At 33.6% G+C, this 24,530-nt stretch overlaps 1 long non-coding RNA gene across 5 annotated transcripts in view; it reads right to left on the minus strand.

The window, feature by feature from the left end:
* LOC141449745 (uncharacterized) overlaps window positions 1–24,530 on the minus strand; it is a 50,198-nt gene that overhangs the window by 23,462 nt on the left and 2,206 nt on the right. For 3 of the 5 annotated variants that reach the window (XR_012455667.1, XR_012455669.1, XR_012455666.1), the window contains exons 3-6: window positions 23,830–23,932; window positions 8,621–8,750; window positions 7,229–7,379; window positions 6,908–7,151 (exon numbers count right to left, since the gene is read on the minus strand). This is a non-coding gene — a long non-coding RNA (uncharacterized lncRNA). The remainder of the gene's footprint in view (window positions 1–6,907; window positions 7,152–7,228; window positions 7,380–8,620; window positions 8,751–23,829; window positions 23,933–24,530) is intronic. The other 2 variants (XR_012455668.1, XR_012455670.1) reach the window with 2 other exon arrangements.

Here is a 24,530-nt window from a genome sequence, read left to right on the forward strand (position 1 = left end):
TTTATCGTATTGAATTTTGAAGAAAAGCACAAAAAATTAGATAGATTAAGTCATCACTTATAAGACCCAAATTAAAAAAGAAAACTGCGGTATTTTCCTTAGCTGCAAGAAAACCTCAATGCTTACGAGTTCCTTCAAAACAATAATCCTAAAATTTGATCTTTAACTCACTCTACATCTAAAATGAAATATTAATTATTTTTCAATAATCTTCTACTAAGTTAGGTAGATAGATAGGTAAATAGACAAGCTCACCACATTCATACTACTTGAGACATTTGTGGCGTTCAAAATAATAATTAAAAATGTGCTAAACATAGTTGAAGATTATTAGGTCTGAAAATGGTAACTTCTCACCACAAGGAACTTTTTAAAAGATTCAGTTTGTTTAACTTTTATTTATTTACTTTTTCTTAAGGAACGTTTGAAGTTCTTGACTAATAGCAAACCACTACCTAGTGATTAATGAATTTCCTGTCCAATACTTGCTTATTTTTTTAAAAAACTATTTGCAGCAAAAAAATACACTGATTTTTACTTTATTTAGTTTTTAGTCCTCAGAATATTTTATAACTAGAAACTATTTATAACTATTAGTAAGTCAAGACTCCGGATTCAGTAATTTCACTGGGGCATAAAGTCCTCTCACTTCTTTTTTCTAAGCCAAAAATGAAGTATTGCGCAAATTTCGTTTTTAAAATTTGAGTTTTTCACCCAAATAAACATTTGGTGGAAAACATTTTAGTGAATTGTACGTAACAGTTGTGTGTCCATGAAGTGATGATTCATATCAGTTTAGTGATGAATTATTTTCAGGTTTTCCCGATATTTAGGGTAATGGCTGCCCACTATCTTTTAAACCATATATATAATTATTCATCGTAAAAAATAAAACTCCAACGGGAAAAGAGGAATTGCCAGAAGTTTGTAATTGTATGTTAGAAAGAAAAAGTATTATTAAAATAATTGGTCGATTATTATTATTATTACTCTCTATTATTAGTAATAATAATAATAACGTATAAAATATGTGTAATAATATACGAAATTTATCAATTAAGAAGCATCACTATCTGTAATGATTGGTGTCAGAACCTTCTCAGTTTCCTTTACGCCTCCGAGAGTTTATTTTCCTTAACAGGCGGGGACTGTCCATCAACCATATACTCGTACTGAAGAGATGCTACGGATATCTAAGAGGAGCACGCTTGGTACCATCGCGTGCCAAACCTGTACATCACCAATCTCCTAATCACTTCTTCAATAATAAAAAGTAGTAATCGTTTTTATTACAAGTGTTCAATACTTTTTATGATTAGTAGTATCAATATATCATTTTTATATGCTAGTTAAATACATTTTTTGAGAAAAATATAGTTATTTTCAGAGAGGGTAATGTGATTTTTTTTTTGCGTTTATTTGTGGTACAATCAGCGCGTTAGCGCTTTAAGTAACAATGATAACACAGTAACAAATGAAGCTAACAAGTGGAGAAGTTACCCAGTGGTAACACTCCAAAACATTAGATGGTTAGTCACTCTCTTCACTTGAGAGGAGATCACGAGGCCACTGTCTTTTAAGGTCTTATCGGGTTGTAAGGAAGAGTTCTAGAAGAAAGATTTTGAGCTAGAGGATTTATATGAGGTAGCAGGTTGAAATGAAGTTTTCTGTATCGCATTTTAGCGTTTTGTGTGACAAAAGGAATGTTAAAGGCCAGTGTGTATAGTCAGGTTGGAGACATAAAATGGAGCGTTTCGAAGCATTTTAGATTGAAGAGATTGAATCCTTTGGAGATTGGAGCGTTTGGTTGAACCCCACAGCTCTATTCCATCAGCCCAGATGGGATTCAAAATAGAAGTATAAATCAGTCTTTTGTTGTCCAGAGAGAGTTTTGAGGGAATTTCGTCTAAGAGTTTTTTAAGTAGTCGGTAGCGTCTGTTTAGTTCTGTTCTTTTAAGTCTAGTGTGAGGGTGAAAAATTTCGAAGCTAAAATGTTACTTATCAAAAAAGATTCAGTTCAAACTGATTTTTCCGAAGAAATTAGCAGCTCAAAATAATAAGATGCGAGGTTACCTGGCCAGCTTCATTCACCTGGGTGAGCGTAATGTGTAGCGTAAAGGCTCATTGTTCTACTAAGTCGGGTTGTTAGTTGTTGAAAAAGTTACTGCGCTCACTAAGCGATAATGTGAATTAATTGATAATTTTGCAGATAAAATCCTACAGCATGGACTCAACATAATAATTTTCTCTTCAAAATTTATCGGTGTATGCCTAGCCAACATTACAAACAACTAGTGTGAGCTCAGCTAAGACTATGATAAGACAAAGGCACCGCCCTGCCTACACCTCTCCCACTACCTGGTTAATCTCGACTCCAAACAACCCACTAATGACACAGCACACTTAAATGTGCGTACCTTAATTGACATCTTATCTTGTAAACGTTTAGCCACTTCGTTCAACCAGGCTAAGAGGCTTTCCTCACTCTATCCAGTTCTACTGTCCTACTCTTTCTATTTACTGCGGGCCAGACTCTCAGTTAGGTGCTAGCCGCCGCTTTATCTTGATCTAAAATTAATTTTTACCACTGCAAACCTTATATTAAATTAGTTTTTTTAATCTTTTTAAGAATATACCGTCTTTATAAATATATAAAAGCGTATCTTGCGGAGCCTTCCCCTCCGCCAGGGCCTGTAATTAGAAAGGGTCAATGGGTTCTTCCACCTTTTTAAAAGACGTGTTGAAAATTAGCTTCTAATGATGTGCTTAAAATGGAACACTGATTTCCACGTCCTAAAGGCGAACAGGTAGAATACTCATTTATCTGAATTATAATAACGCTTGCCCTTTTCATTTTAGAATTCTTTTAATAGCTAATTCTTTTTTAATATAATTTCAAGGTGTGATACATACGATCGATCGCTTTTCTCTTTTATTTTGCTTCAAAGGCCGACAATACTGGATTTCCTATTAAAAATAAACTAGTTTGATAAGTGACAAGAGCAGTGGTTTAGCGATTCTCGTTCATCTGGTAAACTCAAAGCCCTGGTGAAACAAACCTGGTTCTAGCCACTCTACTATTATTTATAACAATAGCATTAATATTTTATTTTACAATGAAGTAAAATAAATGAACGAGAAATCAAAGAATGGTACCAAGTTTATCTGTTTCCAGGAGATTGTCTAATACTAAGAAGAAAATTAAAAAAAGATTATTCAAAAAGAAACTACTACTGTGAATGTGAAGAAAAGTGCTAAGCAGAAATTTGAATTATTTCGAAATTAAAGTATTGAATCAGCTCATATAACATATTTATTTCGATTCATTTAGTGCATAATTAAGGAGAAAATAACTCTTTTAGTATTTAGCTGATAATCTTGGATATTGAATTCGACCAGGGGCCAGCCAAAGAAGTCTGACAGAACAGTAGTTTCGGCCAAATGTGACACCGTCTTTCCCTGATCTGGAATTAAGTACGAAACGTATTTCTATTTTTCTGCCAAACTATGGAGTAAACTTAAGCTATTACTCAGCTCTCATTTTAAACAATCATCGGAGCTCCAATAACTAAGTGGATTTTATTGTATCCCTGGCTGGTTTCACATAAGTGAAGTCGAAAGCTCTTCACCAAATTGATTGAAAGTCCTAAGCTGGAAGAGGGATGCAATAAACATGCATGCTACGTAGAGATTTAATATATTACAGACATAATCACATTTTGAATTATTATTGAACGAAGCTGGAAAATTAAAAAGCAATTCCACAAGACAGAATTGTTTAAGCAGCAAATTAAAGAATACAAATCAGTATTGAGGATTCAGTCCACTTTACAAAACTCAAAAGAATAATAATAGAATAACAATAATAATAATAGGTTCCATAACTCCTTAGACTTTAAATTAATAGAAGAAGAATGTTCGGCGACTGCCAGACAAAGTATTTATCAAAAACTTTTATCAGTTCTCTACATTGCAGGTACCATTGTTGCCATCTTCAGGAGTTTCTTTGGAGATGAAGTGTACGCTTTAACTAGAAAACTAATATAATCATAAATGACGTCTCAGGAAGTTTAAATGACAGAAATCACTTTTATCAAAGGAATATCAAGGAAACTAAGAGAAAACACTTCCTTTAACCGCCTTCACCAGGAATGTCAAACTGGCGGCCCGCGGGCCCTCGAGGTAATTTTTTGTGGCCCCCTTTGTTCTGAAAATAATATGAAAATAGTAAAAAATTGTTATGAAGAAAATAGGGCTCAAGGAAGACGGGGCCCTACCGTACACACAATTCCCTCTCTCGTTAACTCTTTAGCTCTTTTAGACGAGTATACAGGTGACCCAGAGCATTACCTGAAGGCCTGCGGGCGTGTATAAACACGTTGTTTCAGTTCCGGCGACGTTTGGAAGCGATATGCCTGCCACTTTCAATGGAATCCCAGAATGATTCGGTTTTAAAAGAAATTAATTATTCTATCCATATTCTTGAATACACTAACTTTAGATTCTAAATTTAACAAAATTTGTAAATGTGATGTGGCCCGCGTGCATCTTGCCTGTAGCACCAATTGGCCCGTGTTGAAATTGAGATTGACACCCCTGGCCTACAAATTCCAAATTCCGAAACATTTTTAACAGTGCACTGACTACCTGAAAATTTTATTACAATTTTTTTGTTTACATTATTTTATCTGACTTATACACCATTTATTCTAGTTTCTAGTGATTTTCTTTTTATTATCAAAATACTAGTTACTATTAATACTGTTTGATCGTAAACTTACAAGAATAGAAAACGAAAATGAACAATGATAAGCAATTAATTGTAACTTGTTTTCTGTACCGAAGGGGATAGAACGCTTTTAAGAGACCGACCTCCAACCGATCGTACGTACAGCAAGGCGTGTGTTGGACTCACCTATAAGGTACATATTTCAGCTTGACAGCAGCCTTATTGGGTACCACCTGATCTAGAGGCGCTCCTACATCTACCGCTGTACCCCTTTCTCAACCTCATTTTCTCACGCGGTCTTTCACCATCTGGGAGTGGAGATTAACCCAGCATCCAATAAGTATATGTGCATCTACTATATCACAACAATCTCACTCCTCTCCCTATCACCCCCTACTGCTGCCTTCATAATTAATTATTACCGTTTGGTACAGTATATATATTCTATTCCATCGGTGCACAAGAGTGCTGTTTATTAAAACAGTGTAGGAACGCTTAATTTGTCGCCATTTGTTTCAGTTAAAGTACGAGCGTTTCACAGGGTAGTGAAGGTACAAAATAAGTGTGAGGTAGAACAGAGTATAGGAGGGTGGCAAGCTTTCTCTCTTTGACGGTGACGAGGCAAACTGGTGTTTTACTAAGAACGGAAGTGAACTGTACAAAACTGAACGAGTTAATTAAAATCTAAATTAACATAACACATTTAATAAGAAGTGTACAGACTTCACGCCTCAGTATTTGTTAGATAATTAAGTGAGTTTTGTTAAATTCCGAATCGTTCCGTTTCCCAGTTTGCTCGTTACTAACTCTGTCCAACTGGAACTCATGTAGAATTAATAATCTTCGACTACAGGTGTGTGATTCATTATAAATGGAAATAATTTTCAACCAAACTTGAAGTTAAATATATACGAGTATAAACGATTAAGAAATACCTACATTTCAACTGTTTCAACATATTTTTTTGTTTAATCGCTAAAGTTTTATATACATTTTGGGTGTTTGTTACTTAAAATCAAACCAAGATTTTGTTTCTTTTAATTAAAACGTGTTAATAAATGAATTTATTGATAGATTGCTAATTCGGCAATGTTTATCGCTAAATTGCTGCAGATGTCTAATACTAATGTAGTAGTGCTTTCCTGTTGTAGTAATTACTGTAACTGATAGTTCTAAGTGTGTCCACCCTAGATTTGTGACATTCCTTATTAGCATGAAATGATAAGAACAATTTTTCTCAGAGAGTTCTACGATTTAGAAGAGAAAAGGATATTTAGTTCCCACCCGAAACACTTGTTTTCAGGTTCTTCTATTCTCGAAACATTTAAAACATATAGCACATAATGGTCCAAAAGTTAGTGTGCTAACAATTTCTGCTACCGAAGTTGGCATAAATATCGGAATCAGTGCCCCTCGGCTCCATACTGTTTCCCAGGGAAGCAGTATAGGATGTAACGAGGGTGGAGGAGGTGCCATCCGAGCACGAGGTGATTTTAAGGGACGAGACGGCGCTAATGGCCACGCTGTCGAGGAGCCGGAAAAAAAAAACAAAGAAAAAATATCGGAATCCAATTAGCCGTCTAGTATCCCAAAAAATACAGTGTCCTTCCAAATCGAAGTTCTCGAAGGAATCGTCAATACTATTGGCTAGGTTTTCAATTAAGACTACATTATAACTTTTATTTCAGAACTAATCCGCTTCCGCTTCTTTACCTTCCGCACTAATCCATCCTAATCGCGTATCTCAAGCCTTCTCTAGCACTTTTCATCCCGAAAAGTGCCATTATCTACGTAGTCTTCTAGTTTGATCAAACTCTCCAGCAACACCTGGCGACTCTCAATACTTCTCAACGAATTCAGGTCACATTATATAGAGTTGAAATTCGCCAGATGTACATATGTATTTTGTACTGAATGCAATTAATAAATTTATTCTTCATTTAAAGAAAGAAGACTTTCAGGTTTTGACAAAACATTAACTTAATTTACAAATAAAAACTTGCAGATAATTATAGTTGCAGTGGATTATATTCAAGAAGTTCAAAGGTTAGTGTAATTATATAAATAGAGGAGAACATGAGTATAAAGCAGAATTAATTAAATTTAAGAGGTAGCGAGACTTTGATATAATATCAGTAGTATTTGAAGTAATTCTTGTAATATTAACATTGCACTCACCTTAGCCACTCCAGCTTGGTTCTCTCTGAATGTAGTTCATCAACCATTCCCTTTGCTGAATCGGAATTTCATCTGAGTTAGTTTTAGCCTGTATGTACTGCTTACTTCACTCAAACTAGGTCTAGAATGTAATACCACATTGACTACACCAAGATGCTGAAAATTTTTCTCGTAATATAAATGAATATAGGCTCCAATTATATTTAAAAAATAAATGGGTTGATGCAGGGCGCTATTAGCAAACCTAAATCAGACATAAGTTAATAATTATTGATTAGGAAATATCTTAGCTGAACGGTATATAATTATTTATTTGTATACTTCTTGATTCACAAGGAGAGCCATTCAGTCCTTCCTCGGTTACCTAACATTAATTTCTTTCAAATTCCGTCTTTATTTCATTCAGTTACTTCCTTTTTATCTATCTTCTCCTTCGTTATTATTAATTAAAAGACGCTAGTTGCTTAACCTCCTACAGTGCAGATGGTGAGTGAATGAATATAAATGAGAAAGTTCAAATCAATTTAAACTTGCAAGGTGTAAGGCGATTTCAAATATGAAAATGTGATCTGGGAGATTATGATTACTAGAAGTGGCACAAATGGCTACTACAAAATAATAATAACATCTTTACTGGATTGTAACACCATTGTGGATAATTATTATAGTTTATGTCTTTGTATATTTAGAGCTAGCTTACGTAGTATAGACAGGCGAAGGAGTTCATCAGAGGCTATTCGCCGAGGCTGACCGCAGAATTAATCCGGCAAGGCCGTGGTGCTATAAGGATAATTGTAGGCCTATTAACCGGCCACTGCAGGCTCAGAAAACACATGCATCGCATGGGCCTGGCGGATGATAGCCTCTGTAGGTTCTGTTAGGAAGAAGAGGAAACGATACTGCACGTGTTGTGTCAGTGTGAGGGTCTTGAATGGCTAAGGATGTTACTTCTCGGGGAGGAAAAACCAAGGCCTGAGAGTTTTACCCAGGAGCCAATCTCCAGAATTAAGAGTCTGATTAAGCGGACGGGTCTGGAGAGTGAGCTCTAAAGTCGGGGAGCCACAATAGATGCATAGGGGTCGCGGTGGCGTAGGCCTTGAGGCCGCCCTAATTTAATCTATTCTATTATATTCTATACGTAGTATAATTTCTAAATTGTTGGGTTTAAACCATTGCTTCCAAAAATCTAATAAGCACTGACTAAAAGAAAATATAATATTTTTTTTGGTTGATTCAATCTTTGACAAATTAGACAAATTGGTCAAATTTTTTGGTAAAAATTCACAATTACAATTGGTTGATACTTCATGTTACCCGAAGCTTGTTAAAGTCAATTTTTTTTTTTAACATGTAAACAAATTTAACAATTTTCTTTTAATCTAAACAACATATAGATTTTATTAGTGAGTAAATCTTTAAAATTCTCAGATGATACATTCGGCTACAGATAAAATGACGTAGATGGAGGATGTAAACGCCAAATAACAGTTTCTATTGGCTAACATTTACCATTACGCGACATTTCTCGAAGGTGTTGGGAACAATCTGAGCATAAAAAGGCGATCTTCTCCTAGATTTGGGTAGAACAAGACAGTCCATCGATGTGACATTCTGAATATGAAAAGGTTAGCAAATCAAAAGTGTTAAGCAATTTCCAAGCTTTAGTTTTTAATCGTGCTCTCGTATCTGTACGAAGTATAACAAAATACTCACCAGTGATCAGGCTGAAGTGTTTATCCACAGTTTTGACCAGGAAAGTTTCTGAGTGGAAGAAAAGGATCCGGAAATACAAACATCGTGTTTCTGTATGCAACTGATTTGAGATAAACTGAGCTTACAAGTCCTTAAAGCACACAAATTCTAATTAAGCAGGAAACATGTAACTTTCCTTTGTGTAAATCTAATTTATTAACTTATTGTTACTGAATTTGTAAAAAATTCAGTAACAATAATTATTTCATTTAAAGTTTAACTATAAAAATCAACTTATCTTCTAACAGTTTGTTTTAAAAAGGATTTAGTTAAACTTGATACCAACGTTGCACATGTAAATAGCAAATATTTAGATATAAAATAACGTTTTCGAAGAAAAAGATTCCTTCAAAAGAAGCATCTCCTTTTCTTCTTTTGAAGGAATAAATAAGAATGAGGCCGGCCGGAAAAGAGAAGTGAATAATCTGAAATAAGAAAGAAGGGTGCATAAGAAATCCTCGAATAATAAGACCAAGTTATAATAAATAAACAAGGATAATTCTTCTGTGAAGGATTTATTTGTATGCTAACCCTCAATGTTTTTACGGGGTTTCGTCTGATCAATGCAATCTACGTGCATATCAAGGCAATGATTATGGTTTATTTATATTGATAATTGTTTATATTATCTAAAAAATTGTAAACATTCACTTAATGGTGAGTTTGCTGATTGATTCATTGAAAAGATTTGCTACTTACATTCACTCTGGGGCAGTTATTATTTTCTCTAAATTACGATGTGTTCAGATATTATTAATGTTTTGTGAGGGAGTTATTTGCATCAAATATTATTATTATTTCTTTATTTCTCTTTGAATAAAACAATAAGTATAAAATATGGATTTGATTCGGCTACATCTAATCAGTAGCTGAAGTTTGCTCTAAATAGAAACAACTTTATCTTTATAATTACTTCTTGGACGACGCTCCAAATTACCCATTGAACTCAAACAACACTATTCTCAAACCTATGTGGACTTACGGACTAGAGCTGTGGGGGGTTCAGCCAAACCAACAAACATACGGGCAGTACAAGACATTTCAGTCAAAACTCCTCCGACAGATAGCTGTGACGCTTCTTTCTACGTAACTAACCTCACTTTTCATAACGACCTCAACATCCCATTCGTACACCAAAGTTCCATACTGCTCTCTCTACTTGCCCAAATCCTCTCGCCTCCTCTGACATTCCTATCGGTTCTCCTCGCCGACTGAATCGTCAGTGGCCTCGCAACTTTCTATGTGACTAACCTCACTCTTCACAACGACTTCAATATTCCCTTCGTACACCATCTCGCCAAGACTAAATACCAAAAATTCCATACTACTCTCTCGACTAGCTCTAATCCTCTTGTACTGTCTCTCGCTTCCTCTGACATCCCTAATACTCCTCGTTGACTGAATCGCCAGTGGCTCTGCGATTTCCTTGAAGTCTGAAGGCCTAAACGCCATTATTCTCCTATCTCTCCTCTCTCCTCCTCGTAATCTCCTTCTCCAATTCTCCTCCTCCTATTCTCCTCTCTCATATAGAGAGTGCTACCGCTGAGTAGTTTCTCTCCTCCCGCACCAGTTCATCACTCTCTCCATATTTACTTATTGTATACAATGTATACAGATTGTAAATTACAAAATAAATTAAAAAAAAAAAATTATAATTACGAATTATGGAATATAAAACAGAATATAAAAAATGGTTCTCATTAGGTTTGCATTAAAAGATTTTTTAATATTAATTTAAACTCATCGACTTTTTTCTTTCCATTAAAGTTGCCGTGAGTTATTACCAACTTGAAGAACTTCCGAAATTTTTCTCAAAAAAATATTTATTTTTTTCAGATCTTTGGAAAAATGTTGCTTTAAACTTTAAATTGCATTAGATTTGTAACAAAGTCATACACATAAGTCATGGGATAATAATTTAAATTCAATAATTTGGTTCAAATTCCTTTTATATATTTATCCCTAAATATTACTTCAAATTTGCAAGTTACCATATTATTTTAAATGTTTACTTCACGCTAACTTAACTTTGGGTGCCCATAACCATTTTGAAAAGTTTCAATTACTATTCCTTCATAAAAAAAGGATACCTGCCGGACAGACGGTTTAAGGCATGGAAACAGCAACGGAAAGTGCTGAATTCCTTCTACAAGAAAATGAAGCATCATTTCCTAAAAGGAAATTTTCTTTAAGGTGGAACGTAATCTGTGCAAGCTTAATGGAAACCCAACTCAACGAAGCAACAGTTGCTTCACTTTACGGATTGAAACACAACTCAACTTCATTCTAGACATGAAGTACAAGAGGGAAAAAATTAATAATAAATCTAAAGTAACATATGACAGAGATAAATTGACAGCTTCCCATAACAATATGTAAACACTGTGAAAACTGTACAGAATAGATTAGCATTTATTTCAACCACAACTTTGTAAAATAGTCACGTTTAAGTATGAAAAATGAAATGTATTGTATATAAATTTGTTTTTCCTTTTAGAAAACTACAATATAATGTGGCTACTGGGATGGATAAGATAGTTGAATTATTTTTTTTATTCGGGAAGAAAAAAAAAAAACTCAGGAGGGGAGCAATAGTGAAGGAGTACATGAAGAAATGAAGAGCGAGTGCATGAAGCACAGATGTTGTGTTATTGAGACACAGAACAGTGTGTGCCACTTGGTCCAACACCGAGCTGCAAGTCTGGTGCACACAAAAAAGGGGAATATAGTAAGCAACAGTAGAGGAGGGTTCCTTTCGTAGATTTATAATGTTATCAGAGCGGAATGGGAGAGAAACTATGATTCGCCCTATCGTGAACACTATCTTAGAGAAATGAATAGAAAAATCTTAGTATCCTAAGATTGTAAGGCGGGGGAAAAATTGGAAGTAATTAGTTTACTTCGTGGAGAAACCTGAGACACGTACTAGATCATTTCGTTCAACGCTAGCTACACTATAAGTTGTGTGACTGATAAAAGTATAAGCCCCCTTTTAAGAAATACTTTCAATTAAATGAAGATGAGATACGCTTGCAGGTGGCTAAGTAGGATGTTGAAAATAAAAAGAATTTAAAATAATCATTGATCTCTATTATTTAAAGTTATGAAATTCCCTTTCTGAACATCATGTATACGATACATTCTAGGCTACACATCCTGGGCTATTTTGAAGCTACTTTAAGTAAATCCTTTAAATCATAGCTAAATGAACTTTATTGTATTAGTTACCACCATTAGTAGTTTACTAATGCATCGATACTATCAGATTAAATTCCCAAAAATGTTTAAGCACATCATGTTGAGTGATGTTTCCATTTCAACTCTTATTAGTTGCATTAACCATCGTAGCACATTAAAATTCTTATCTTCCATATTTCAATTTTGTTGCAATATTGGCAGATTATTGACGACAACCTCTTTCTGCACGCTCACCGTACATCTCCGTTAATATCTTTTAACTTTTGATTTCATTCAGCCTGATTTTGAAAGACATCTTATCACATCTTAGAAGATATACAGACTCAATACTCGGAAAAATTTATAAACAGCGACCGATCGAAGTGTTGCTTCAATCAAAGAAGGCAGCCGAGCACCTTCTACTGATAGGAGGAAGCAATGGTGTTCATATTGTTGAATGCTGGTACGATGCTTCCTGGAGCCAAACTGATAGCCTTGAAGGACTTTGGAATTTTCAAGATGGAGCATTAATTGTTTTAAAAGAATACAAATAACGTACAATAATTAAAAAAGAAACTGTTTAAAGAGAAGCAATAAATAAAATGTAATTATTTAGCCCGACTTGCCTTGGCAATGTGCTTTAGTAATATTAGCCCAACAATATTGTGTATGTACATTTGGTTAGGGCTCCCTTCGGCACATTCTGCGCCTCACACTCTACCACTTCCCAAAGAACATAACATCAAGGGTGCCAAGCATAGACATTCGGAATAATGTTTTTCTACTTGAACATTGGTGTGCTCGTGAATGTAGATATGTGTCTAGTGTAAAAGGGAGACCCTTCTTGCATTAACCATACACCCTAACTAACTCCAGCAAACCCGGCCAAGATCCAAATGAGTCTCAATGTGCAGATGTAATCTCAAAAAGATGGCGCCCAGATACTATCCAATGTTACTCTAATACTATGTATAAAAGGGTCCACTCTCTCCTCCTCCTCCCCCTTAGGAAAAAGAGGAAAAAAAGAGCGCTATAGCCTCATTGCATAAGAAAGTACATCAGTAAAGTTGGTTTGGCATTGAGGAATTCAAAGTAGCAAGCACTCAGTGTGGGGGAATATTTCTACCAGAGAGTATATTGGCTTCTTTGCTAATTATGCTGGAGTATTTTCAGTTCGACAATTAAATTTGTTTTTCATTCCTACTATGTCAACAGTTTTCATAAATATGGATCCAGATGCTGCGTTAGGTGGTATTTTATGCATATATTCTTGAGCGGGTAGTAGAGTTCCTAAATCCATATCTAAAATCTTTACTATCAGCATAGACCATATTTTACCCAGCATTCATATTTGCAGAACTTTGTTAGAACTAGCCAAATTCTCGCAGGGTTTGAATAACCTGAAGGATAAGTGGTTGTAACCAGTGATGGCATACTAAATTTTAAGGAACCGGTTCCATAAAGTCAAGTGATATCTAGGAACCTAGTCTTTATTTTTTTTAAGAGTGAAAACAAATCACTTTCCTAGCCTCACTTTGCTTTAAAAATACCATTTTTTCACACAACATATTAAAATACAAAATCTTCCTCTGCAATCTACACTATTTCGACACAGATTACGGTGCAGTTGGAATTTTGTGTTAAAGAGAGAAGCTTTAAAGGTTTTACGACTTTTAATGAATCAGACAACTGAAGCATTTACAGATGGACACTTTGCACAGTGGTTCAGAGATGCAAAATAAAACAATTTTTATGAAGTGTGAAGAAACTCACTTTAGTGGACTCTATTTTGAATACCTAATAGTGAGTTATTCATGTTGGAAATGTTTACATTAGTTGTTAGAATGATTTGTTACTCACTTTTTTAAGTTCAATCAAGCATCTATATTCTAAACAAAAAGTCTGTACAGCAGCAAAGACAAAATTTCATTTTAATTTATTCAATTTTTTTCTGCTTTTAAAATTTGCGAAGAATTAATACTATCAAAATATTTTATTTTTATATTTTTCAGCAATCTTAGTTATTTTTGATTATACGATCAAATAATGAAGGTTTTATTAAGTGCAATCAATGAGGTATAAATCTCCGTCTTTTTTTCTTGTATTTAAACTCCAATCTAAATATTTTGGATTACGTTAACTTGTGTCTGTTGCTTATATTTCACTAACATCGAATAAAAGTATCAAAAGTTTGTGCTGTTCAATTAACTGAACAAACCCATTTATTTCTCCTGCCAAAATTATAATAATTATTATTTCAGTCTATTACCAGTGATTCTGTACACAAATTTTTCATTATGGAGGAACATGGATTGCTTAGAGAAAGTTTAGAAGGAATTTGATTTTAAATATTTTTACTGCATTTAATGCGAAGATGAAGATTCAAAATAAAAACTCCTTCTTTAATAAATGAAAATAGGCTGGAAACATAATCACACTGTTATATGCGATGTAAAATAACAGTGACTCACTGACAAGTAAAAACAATAACTGAAAGGGTTCCACTTTTGGAAAATAGAAAAACGAAAGAAAAAAAAAAGAACTTTAAAACATTAGAAAATGGATTAAAAAAAAAAAAAAAAAATCTAGAACACAGAACCAATTCTTTTTAGAAACTAGTCCAATGTTTGTAAAGTTAAATAATGTCTCTTAAAAAACAAAAAAATCCTCTAGGATATTCTTGTTGCTAGTTTGATCCAAAGCTGAATACCCAAGGGAATAGAAAAGGCAGCCTCCAGACAGACAACCAGGGCTTAAGATTGATACAGAACTGGCGGCTGTCCATTCCTCTGGGAAATAGAGCTACACCTGTGTCACTCTTGTATTTATCCTCACAAGAGCTCATCTGAAACTCAGTTTGTGAATCTCATGGAATATCTACAAGAAATAGAGAAGAAGAAAATAAATTTAAAATTTCTAAATGAGACATCACTTATTTAAAAGTTTAGTGTAAAGAATAACTTAAATTACAGCTGAAATTTCTGAATATTTTCACCTTTGAATAATCAAAATTAATGAAACCAAGAGAAAAGGTACTTATTTTCAAAAAAACAAAAAACAAATTTCTCCAATAATTGAACGTAATGTTCAAATTAATAATCAACAGTTAGAGTGATATATTTAGAACTGACATTGGACCAAAATTTATTGTGCGCATCACTTTTAACAACGGTAAGAAATTAATTGTTACATTCTTTCCACCTCTGAATCGGACTACTAATTTTTTATTTTCTCTTGTTGGAAATGAGACTAACACTGCATCAGCATGGAATTTTCAAATGGCCTATCAATTTGCTTAAACATCAGAGAATGCTAAACAAATTCTTGAGATATGTCTTATATTAAGAATTTTATACACATTTTATACAGGAATAGATGTACGAGGGTCGTTTGAAAAGTCCGTGCAAAGTCAGAGAGATAGCACCACTGGCGCGTATCGAGGTTATGTTTAGTTTGTAGCATCTCTTGGAAGAACACACACCAAGTTTCAGCCAGATCGGTCTATTTCTTTGTGTTTGGCATTCGTTTGAATCGAGGAAGTCGAGTGATTTTCAAAAAATGGACGAAAAAGAATTTCGTGTGTTGATTAAACACTACTTTATGAAAGGCAAAACGCCTCAGGAGGCTAAAGAGAAGCTTGATAAACATTATGGTGACTCTGCACCTTCGATTAGAACAGTTTATAAGTGGTTTCAAAATTTTCGGAGTGGCCATACGGGCACAAGTGACGCTGAACGTTCTGGACGCCCTGTTGAGGTTACTACTTCAGAAATCATTGATAAAATCCATGATATGGTGATGGATGACAGAAGAGTGAAGGTGCGTGAGATTGCTAGTGCTGTGGGCATCTCGAATGAACAGGTACATAATATTTTGCATCAACATTTGGACATGACAAAGCTATCCGCAAGATGGGTGCCGCGATTGCTCACGCTTGACCAAAAAACGAAATCGTGTGAAGTGTTGCAAGGACGGTTTGCAGCTGTTCCAGAAGAATCCGCAGGACTTTAAGCGTCGTTTCGTCCCTATGGATGAAACATGGATACATCACTACACTCCTGAGACCAAAGAACAATCTAAACAATGGGTTACCAAGGGGGAATCTGCGCCAAAAAAGGCGAAGACCGTTCCTTCGGCCGGAGAGATTATGGCGACTGTCTTTTGGGATTCGCAAGGAATAATCCTCATCGACTATCTGGAAAAGGGTAAAACTATTACAGGTGCATATTATTCATCGTTATTGGACCGTTTGAAAACCGAGCTGCAAGAAAAACGCCCACGATTGGCCCACAAAAAAGTCCTTTTCCATCACGACAACGCACCAGCTCACACTTCAGCAGTTGTGGTCGCAAAATTAATGGAAATAGGGTTCCAACTCGTTTCACATCCCCCCTATGGCTCCCTCGGATTACTATTTGTTCCCCAATATGAAGAAATGGCTGGCGGGAAAAAGATTTTATTCAAACGAGGAGGTGATTGCAGAAACGAATGGCTATTTTTCAGACTTGGACAAATCCTATTATTCGGAAGGGATCAACAAACTAGAGCAGCGTTGGACGAAGTGTATAAGCCTAAAAGGAGACTATGTTGAAAAATAAAAAAGGTTTACCCCAAAAAATTAAGTAGTTTTTATTTTTGCACGGACTTTTCAAACGACCCTCGTAGAAATAGAACATTCATTTGTATCTGTGATAGATACAAAATAAAACATATTAATCACAAACTGCCCAATGATAGCTTTTATTTTAGATTTGAAGAGAACAACTATGACATTTGCATAGACTTCGCAGATTTTAAAGTAAAATTAACTGACTTTCAACAGATTTTCAATGACCCTCTAACTGTTTGCCAGAGAATGTAATCGTCAGTAATGAATTCAACGTTTAAGAGTGAATCTGGTTCGAGCTGTATGGTATGCTAAACCTAAATAGTTTCAGTCAACTAACTCATTTGAAATTTATTGTTTATGTGGTTCAGGCGAGGGTACGCAGAGAGATGCCAAGATTCTGAATAAGTGGCACGTTCATTACAAATAATGTCCGGAAGTCAACACCACGCTTGAGAGGCGTGATTCAAGACAGTTAGGCATTGTTAGGAAATGCTAAGAGAAATATTTGTTATTTTAAGAATCACAATAAAAACTAAAGCCTTCTTAAAAAGGTAAAGAAGATTACTTAAAGCATTTGTTATATTTTTTTAAAGTATTTATTCGCTTCTTTTTAATAATAAAGCATTTAAAATTTTGCACATTATCGGATTATTCCCATTACTTAAGCTTCTTTTGTTTTTAACACAGAATATCAGATCAAAGTCTTGCTAATTTCAAGGATGAAGAGCAAAGACATTGGTTCATTAATTTCTTAATGATTAATCTTTGCCAATGTAATTTGTTAGAAGTTTGGAACAAAGAGGAACCAACTCAATTGAAACTCGAGGTAAAAGGAAATTTAATTTAACGCTGAAGAATAAACAAATTTAGATAATCCAATTTTTGTAATTTTCTTTTGATTAAATAATTTTTGTTACAAATATTCATACGGTCTATGTAGTAGATTTTTTATACATACATTCAGAATTCCCATCGCATAAAATCTAAGAAGAATCCCTAAAATATATATTTAAGTATATTATAATAAAGTTATAATTACAATAAATTATAATGAAGACAAAAGTAACGATTAGAAAATTAAGAAAACATAACTGAAGAACGGTTAAAGAACAGAACAAAAAGTTAACTAAAGAGGAGAAGATAATATTGCATTTAATGTAATTTCTGTAACCAATGCTCTATTAGTACAGGATAAATCCCTGAAAACAAAAACTATACTCACTAAGAATGAAAATATAATGAAGAAATAATTTGTATAAAGAATTTGCTGAAGAAGCTTAATAATTATTACGAATCACATTCAAAACCAATAAATATCTTGATAGTTGTTGCTGTCAGATAACTGCAAGAATTTTGTATTCAAAGAAATCAAACATATTCCGTCAATTGAAGTTTCTGTTTCTTTGCAACTTCTTCACTTTTTTATCTCTCTGTACATTCGGTTTCCTTTGAAGTAACCTTATGTTGATACTTTCTTTAAATTGTCATATTATAAATTATTATCTGCCCCTTTTTTGTTTATGCTGTTTTACTTCAGAAATACCTACAAAGAAATATTGTAAGATGTGTGGTGCGGTCAGTACAATGGCTTTGACTTTTATGTGGTCCTCTTTTTGGGTAATGATACCCCGCTGGGACTGCTCCCAGACCTTTTACATACTCCAATAGCAGAGTCATTTTCAAACCGCAAGTAGAAGTCTAAGAGGCAACCTACAAAAGTAAGGTTACCAAGCAAAGCGGCCCTGGCTGTGGTCTAGTTGAAGTGGTTACCATCAATGGTTGCTAAGTGATTTACCTAGACTAATTGGTCTTCCTTTTGCTGCCTGTTACGTCAGCTAAAAGTTTATAATTTATTACACACACAAAATTTTAAACATTTTTTTTTCCAGCACCTGGATCTTTGGAGTAAAAAAAAAATCAATAACGTTTTTATAGTAGTTTTTTCGCAATAGTTGTGGCGTAAAAGTAACAGTTGTAATCCACATTTCTTTAATCCATAATTGTGTTCTATTTAAATTCCACCTTTTAACTGATATTTTGTTTAAAGTTCCTCCATGATCGTGGTTTACTAAGTAGCCTCTTTCATAATGTTTGATCAGAATTAATTTGGAATTATTCGGTTATGTTATGAATTTTGGCTTACCGAAACCGCTTTTACCACATAATTGACGCGCTTATTAGTGCTACGAGTAATTAAAAAGATAAATAAATACATTTTAGTTTTATTTGCTCTCCAAGCGTATCACTTTTGATAAGAAAACTGTTTTAACAAAACTCTTCCTCTGAAAACGTGGAAAACTCAGCTGACCTTAGCGTCGTGTCGATACATTATTCTGGTCTTGCTGGGGCTAATTTCAAAAACTCTTTGTAGAGGACTTACCGGACCCTCATTTTAGTAACAGAGCTACTCCAAATAATATAAGGGAGCAATTTAAAAAAAAAATGAAGGCGAGAGGTAACTTCTTGAAGCGATACACAGAATTGTTTTGACGATCTTGAGATCCTAAATTGCTTTTCTTAGTTTGGGATACTTACGTAGATTTCTTTCAGGTATTTCAGGAAACCTGGATGCCTTGATATGCTTTTTATTTACTAAATAATGATTAAATACTCCTACAGGGCTGATTCAAACGCTTGTGGAAGACTCATTTACACTACAGTTTAGACTATGTTTCTCACCAAGGTATCTTTAGGCGGATTTCGTTTATACATAAAAAATTATCTTTCTAATGAGAAAAGGTGTTTTTCTGTTCGAACTGTTTACCATTATTATTTAATTAATAATTAAATTTATTAAAACAATATAAAAAAGATTTTGTTTCTTAAATATGAATTATTATAGTATTTATTTTAATACTGTAGCTATTATACACTTATTCCCTGATTCTCAAGGTACTCTACACAATTTCTCTTTTACACGAGTTTTAAAATATGGGATTTTAAAAAAACATTCTGCTGTCACTTTTTAATTTCGTTCGCTTGGTAACATTAGCGTTAATATTTCTTACCAATTTTTTAATTTCAAACTATTCTGAATTCCATTTATTCCTATTTAAAAATGGGAATCCATTTTGTATCTACAGTCAAACTTTACAATCTTAGATTTCTGCTGGAAAAAATTATGGCCAGATGTAGTTGAAGATATGAATAAGAGATATAAAAGCTTCACTCAAAATGAGGAGGTCTATAAAGATTTGACCAAAAACCAAACACAATTGTTAGTTGAAGTTGTTTCTAATTTATCTAACATCGAACTGGAATCACATCAAATACTATCGATGAAAGGGTATCATATCAATCAGGAAGAAAAGGTTAACAGTCAACGAAAGTGGTTACTGTAATTAAAATTTTTAATATATATTTTTTGTTTCTCTATGTAACATGAATTACCTACATATACCTATATTTTTTGTCATTTTTTGAATAGACCCTGGATTTCTAAGAGATATGTATTTTATTTTATTTTACAATGAAATTAATGAATGAATTATGCACATTTTCGTTTATTTTCGATTTACACGGTTTTACGTTTAAAAATGTATGGTTTCGATTGACACGGTTTTCTAAGGAACCTACCTTCACAGTGTAAATCGGGGGATAGTTGATACCTATTTTTTATTTAGACCACCTAAGCATTACACACCAACTCATCATTTGTTATTTCTTCAACCGGCCGACAATATCCGGTGTTATTGTTACCACAGAACAGTATCTACCTGCTCTGAATCTTTCCACACTTAGTGTTGGACCAGAGGAGACTAAATGTCGCACCACTTTGGCTTCACAAGTCATCAAAGTCATAAAACTTATTCGTCATGCTCGTCGGGTGGTCTACTTTACTTGGTCAACAATTGCAATGGTTTTTAAAAACTTAAATTAACATTTGTGTGAAGTTTTTGTATTTGTGTTGTTGTGTTTTAATTCTTTTTGGGTGTCGATGATTTTCAGAATTTATTTGTTCTGTTTTCAAACAGAAATTTGTATTCTGTAAATACTGCAACTGTTAAATGGAGAAACTGTTAATTGTTCTCAACTAATTACTTATTGCAATCTGCATATTTTTACAGAGTTCAGTTAATGCTCATTTCTATCTATATATCTATATAAAGATTTTATTCAAACGAGGAGGTGATTGCAGAAACGAATGGCTATTTTTCAGACTAGGACAAATCCTATTATTCGGAAGGGATCAACAAACTAGAGCAGCGTTGGACGAAGTGTATAAGCCTAAAAGGAGACTATGTTGAAAAATAAAAAAGGTTTACCCCAAAAAATTAAGTAGTTTTTATTTTTGCGCGGACTTTTCAAACGACCCTCGTAGAAATAGAACATTCATTTGTATCTGTGATAGATACAAAATAAAACATATTAATCACAAACTGCCCAATCTCCTAAGTAAATAAGTTTAGTGCAATTATTGTGCAGATCTTTGTACCTTTTAGATAGATTTTATTTTTGTCCCATGACTTGAAAAACATTAAATATATCTAATGATAAATAAATATTATGACGATTGCAATAATTCCCCTGCCACTTGTCTTCCGCCAAAATACTTTACTCATACTCAAACCAGATGTCAAGATATGTAAATTACTCTCTTAACTAAACAGACATCGCCCTAACATCATTTTCACGCATGAATATTAGAACGAGAAAAGTCCCTGGATATCGCACTTACTGTTAGAGACAACAACTTAGAATTCAGAATATTCAGAAAGCCCACGTCCACTGACACTATTATACACAACAGTTCCTACCATTCTATTCAACATGAACTAGTCGCTCTCAGACACCTGACAGACTGAAAACTAAACCTCTAAACTGTTATAGTGTTGTTTAGTTACTGGTATTAATTGCCATTTGATATAAAAACGTATGTCAATTTGAGTTGAAATACTAAATTGTATAAAACCCTAATAAAGAATATCTGGAACAATTCTAGAGTTCTTTCCGTTGTAATAGTAGAGTTATTACATAAACTATGAGTGAGAACTCAACATAATTCGTACAACAGCCACAAACAACAGTTAGATCACCAACATTATTAATAAATTACTTAGTACAAACACACATTGCCCAATCCCAGGCCAAAACAATAACAAACCCAATATTTTCGCCACTTTCACTTACATCGGAAACGAGGCTTACTAACTATGTAACCTTTCCAAGAGACTAGGCCACAAAACCGCGTTTAGGACCATCAACACTGGGAATCTGTGCACAAATCGAAACTAACAACCTTTATGACATCAGCGGTATGTCCAGACAGTGATAGTACCTACATTGACCAGAGCGGTAGAGAAATCCAAGACAGATACAAAGAACTCATCAGCTTGTACAAACACAACTTACTCAAACCTCCTTATCAGACACAGTCATCTACTGGACAGTATCAACAACACAATGACTGTTATATTCAGGAAAAAAGGAGACGTATGGGTATCTTAGAAAGAGTAGAAATACACAATCAGAAAGCCATTTACCGAAACAATATGAGAGCCCAAAAACCTATAACTCTGATACACTCTTTAAAGTCAATCCCTACATGAAATGAACTTGAAATCTATAGAAAATGTAAACAAAAATCTTCCCTCTAAGAAGGTTACGAAATGAAGATCTAAGATCCATATAAACCGGAAACTTCTAAGAATCAGTAAGATCAAGGAAAGTGCTAGCTCGAAGTAACTCTGGACAATCAACACAAAACCGTAACAATAACAACCCAACTGAGATAATTGTAGCCACTTATTAACATAAAGATTAATGAACACATTATAAAGATTTAGAAATCAATTTAAATACTTTTTGTACTATTCAAAATAAAGGATAACCAACTATGAACGAAGTCAAGACTTAGCGTTAAGATTAATTTGTAAGTAATAATTAAATGATAACATGCTGTTATCATGCAAGAATAATAAAAATATAATTTAAAATAAGTACTTGATAATAAAGTCTTACCTTGTTTAAAGAATATCCAAGTTCATCAGCATCTCAATAGATCACCAGTCCAATAGCACTTGGCACTTGACACTAGTTAAATTAATTCACAACACTATTCGCACTAAAACTGTATATCGCGCACTAAGTATAACTTAAACACAATTTATAAAATACCACTTCACTTTAACACGCACCAATATTCATTTAAAAACCCACGTTAATAAGGAGACTACTAACTATGTAGTTAAAGATGGCCGTCGGAAACTGGCCCAACGGATCAGCTGGTAAATTAAGGTTATCTCAGCTGAGTGATGTTTTTATTTTTGTTTAATCTATGAATGAAATAAAATCCCTAATTGGCTAATTACACATTCACAAATTACATTTTATTTTTGTAGATTATGAATGAAAATAAATGAAAAAAAAAGTTGGTCACACCGCTGAGATAATCTTCACTTACCAGCTGATCTCCCTGGCCAGTTAGTGGCGGTAATTTTAACTCGTTACTGTTATCTCTTTGTTAACGTGACATTTTAAGTTAATATTAGTGATTGTTAAAGAGAAATTTCATTTTATAAACTGTGCTAAAGTTATTCTCAGTGCGTAATACACAGTTTAAGTGCAAATAGTGTTGTGCATTAGTGTAACAAGGTACGTTCTCTTGGTCTGATAATCTATAGGGATGCGGATGAAGTTTAATATTATTTAAGCACTTTAAGGACGTCTAGTAAATTAGTTTTTGTATTGTAGCGTTTTCAGGTTTTTTTTTTTTTTTCTTTGTCTCACCCTTACAATGTGGACGTATACAATCGTGCAGATTTTTGATATGCCCGAAATAAAAATGACGGAAGTAGTAAAATCTCATTTTGTACGTTTACAATGGTTGTATGGCCCAGCCAAGGAACAACGATGAGATTAAAAGAGATGAGTAAATAAGACGGATTAAAAATATTGAAAGCGTAAATGATTTAGATCTAACAACATTAAAAGGTAAACTATTAAAATTACAGGAATAAAACTATCCAAAATCACTAATACAATAATTAATTACTTAATAAATCTAAGACTATGAATCTAAATGCTTGCCATTTTGTTCAATTCACTGGGTGACTTCATCTTTACAAAATGTCTTAAAAATTAATTTATTGAATTTTCTACTTATTGCTTTTATCAGCCACTCAAAGAAGCAATAAATGTTGTTTAAAAAGACAAAAAAAAAAAAAAATTAAACAGGAATGAATTTATTACGAGCTGTAGTTAACAGTATTATTAAAAAAGTGCCTCCGCACTTAATACTGACGCCATATCCTTTTCTTTTAAATAATTAATTTGAAGTTTATTGATTTGCTTAAATAATACCAATTTATTTATTTAACTCTTGTAATAATTGTATTAATACTTAAGTATTTAATATTAAAAACGATAGGTATAATATATTAACCTCATTAAAGATATTGAGCTTCGATCAATTCCTTGTGTACATTCCTTAAAATTCATTTCAGTTGGCCAGAAAAAAAGTTCCGTTTTCTTCGTTCCCTAAACTCCTAACAAATTGAATGCATTATTCATTCTACATTTATTCAATTTTTACCTGAATATATAGAATTCTTTCTAGTAAAATCTTCTCCACAAAAATTTCTTCGGAAATAAACTGGTTAAAATGCATGCCAATATTCTTGTGTACATTATCAATAAGCTACGATACTCAAAACGCGATGGTAATGTAAAGCTTTAAGTAGATTATTCCAGAAATAGTTATTGTATATTTGACTATATAAAAAATCTATTTAATATAAAATCAATCTTCGACTTGAAAGCTCTCACCTGTGCCATGAAAGCACGCTTAAAAAAAGTAAATAAATAAAATTAAAAATTAAAAAACACGAAAGATGAAAACTCCAACTTGAATAATTCAGACAAAAATTTGTGGGAAATTCCAGGCAATGGTCATAAATAAAGAAGAAAGTACAGGAAAAAAAACTATGAAGGAGATGACCATAAGATGTTTGGAGCGGAAAACAGAGAAGATGAGAAAAGATCACGTGTGAAGGGAAGGAGATCACGTGTATGTAAGGTAGTAGAGGAAGTTGGAGAGACCATGGTTCCTCCAGTGTGGATTTAGTAGAGTTCTGCGTTTCGCCT

This window comes from Rhodnius prolixus, unplaced genomic scaffold, assembly GCF_049639745.1.
Source record: "Rhodnius prolixus isolate KJV_2025 unplaced genomic scaffold, Rpr scaffold_2, whole genome shotgun sequence".
NCBI classification, from domain to species: Eukaryota; Metazoa; Arthropoda; class Insecta; order Hemiptera; family Reduviidae; genus Rhodnius; species Rhodnius prolixus.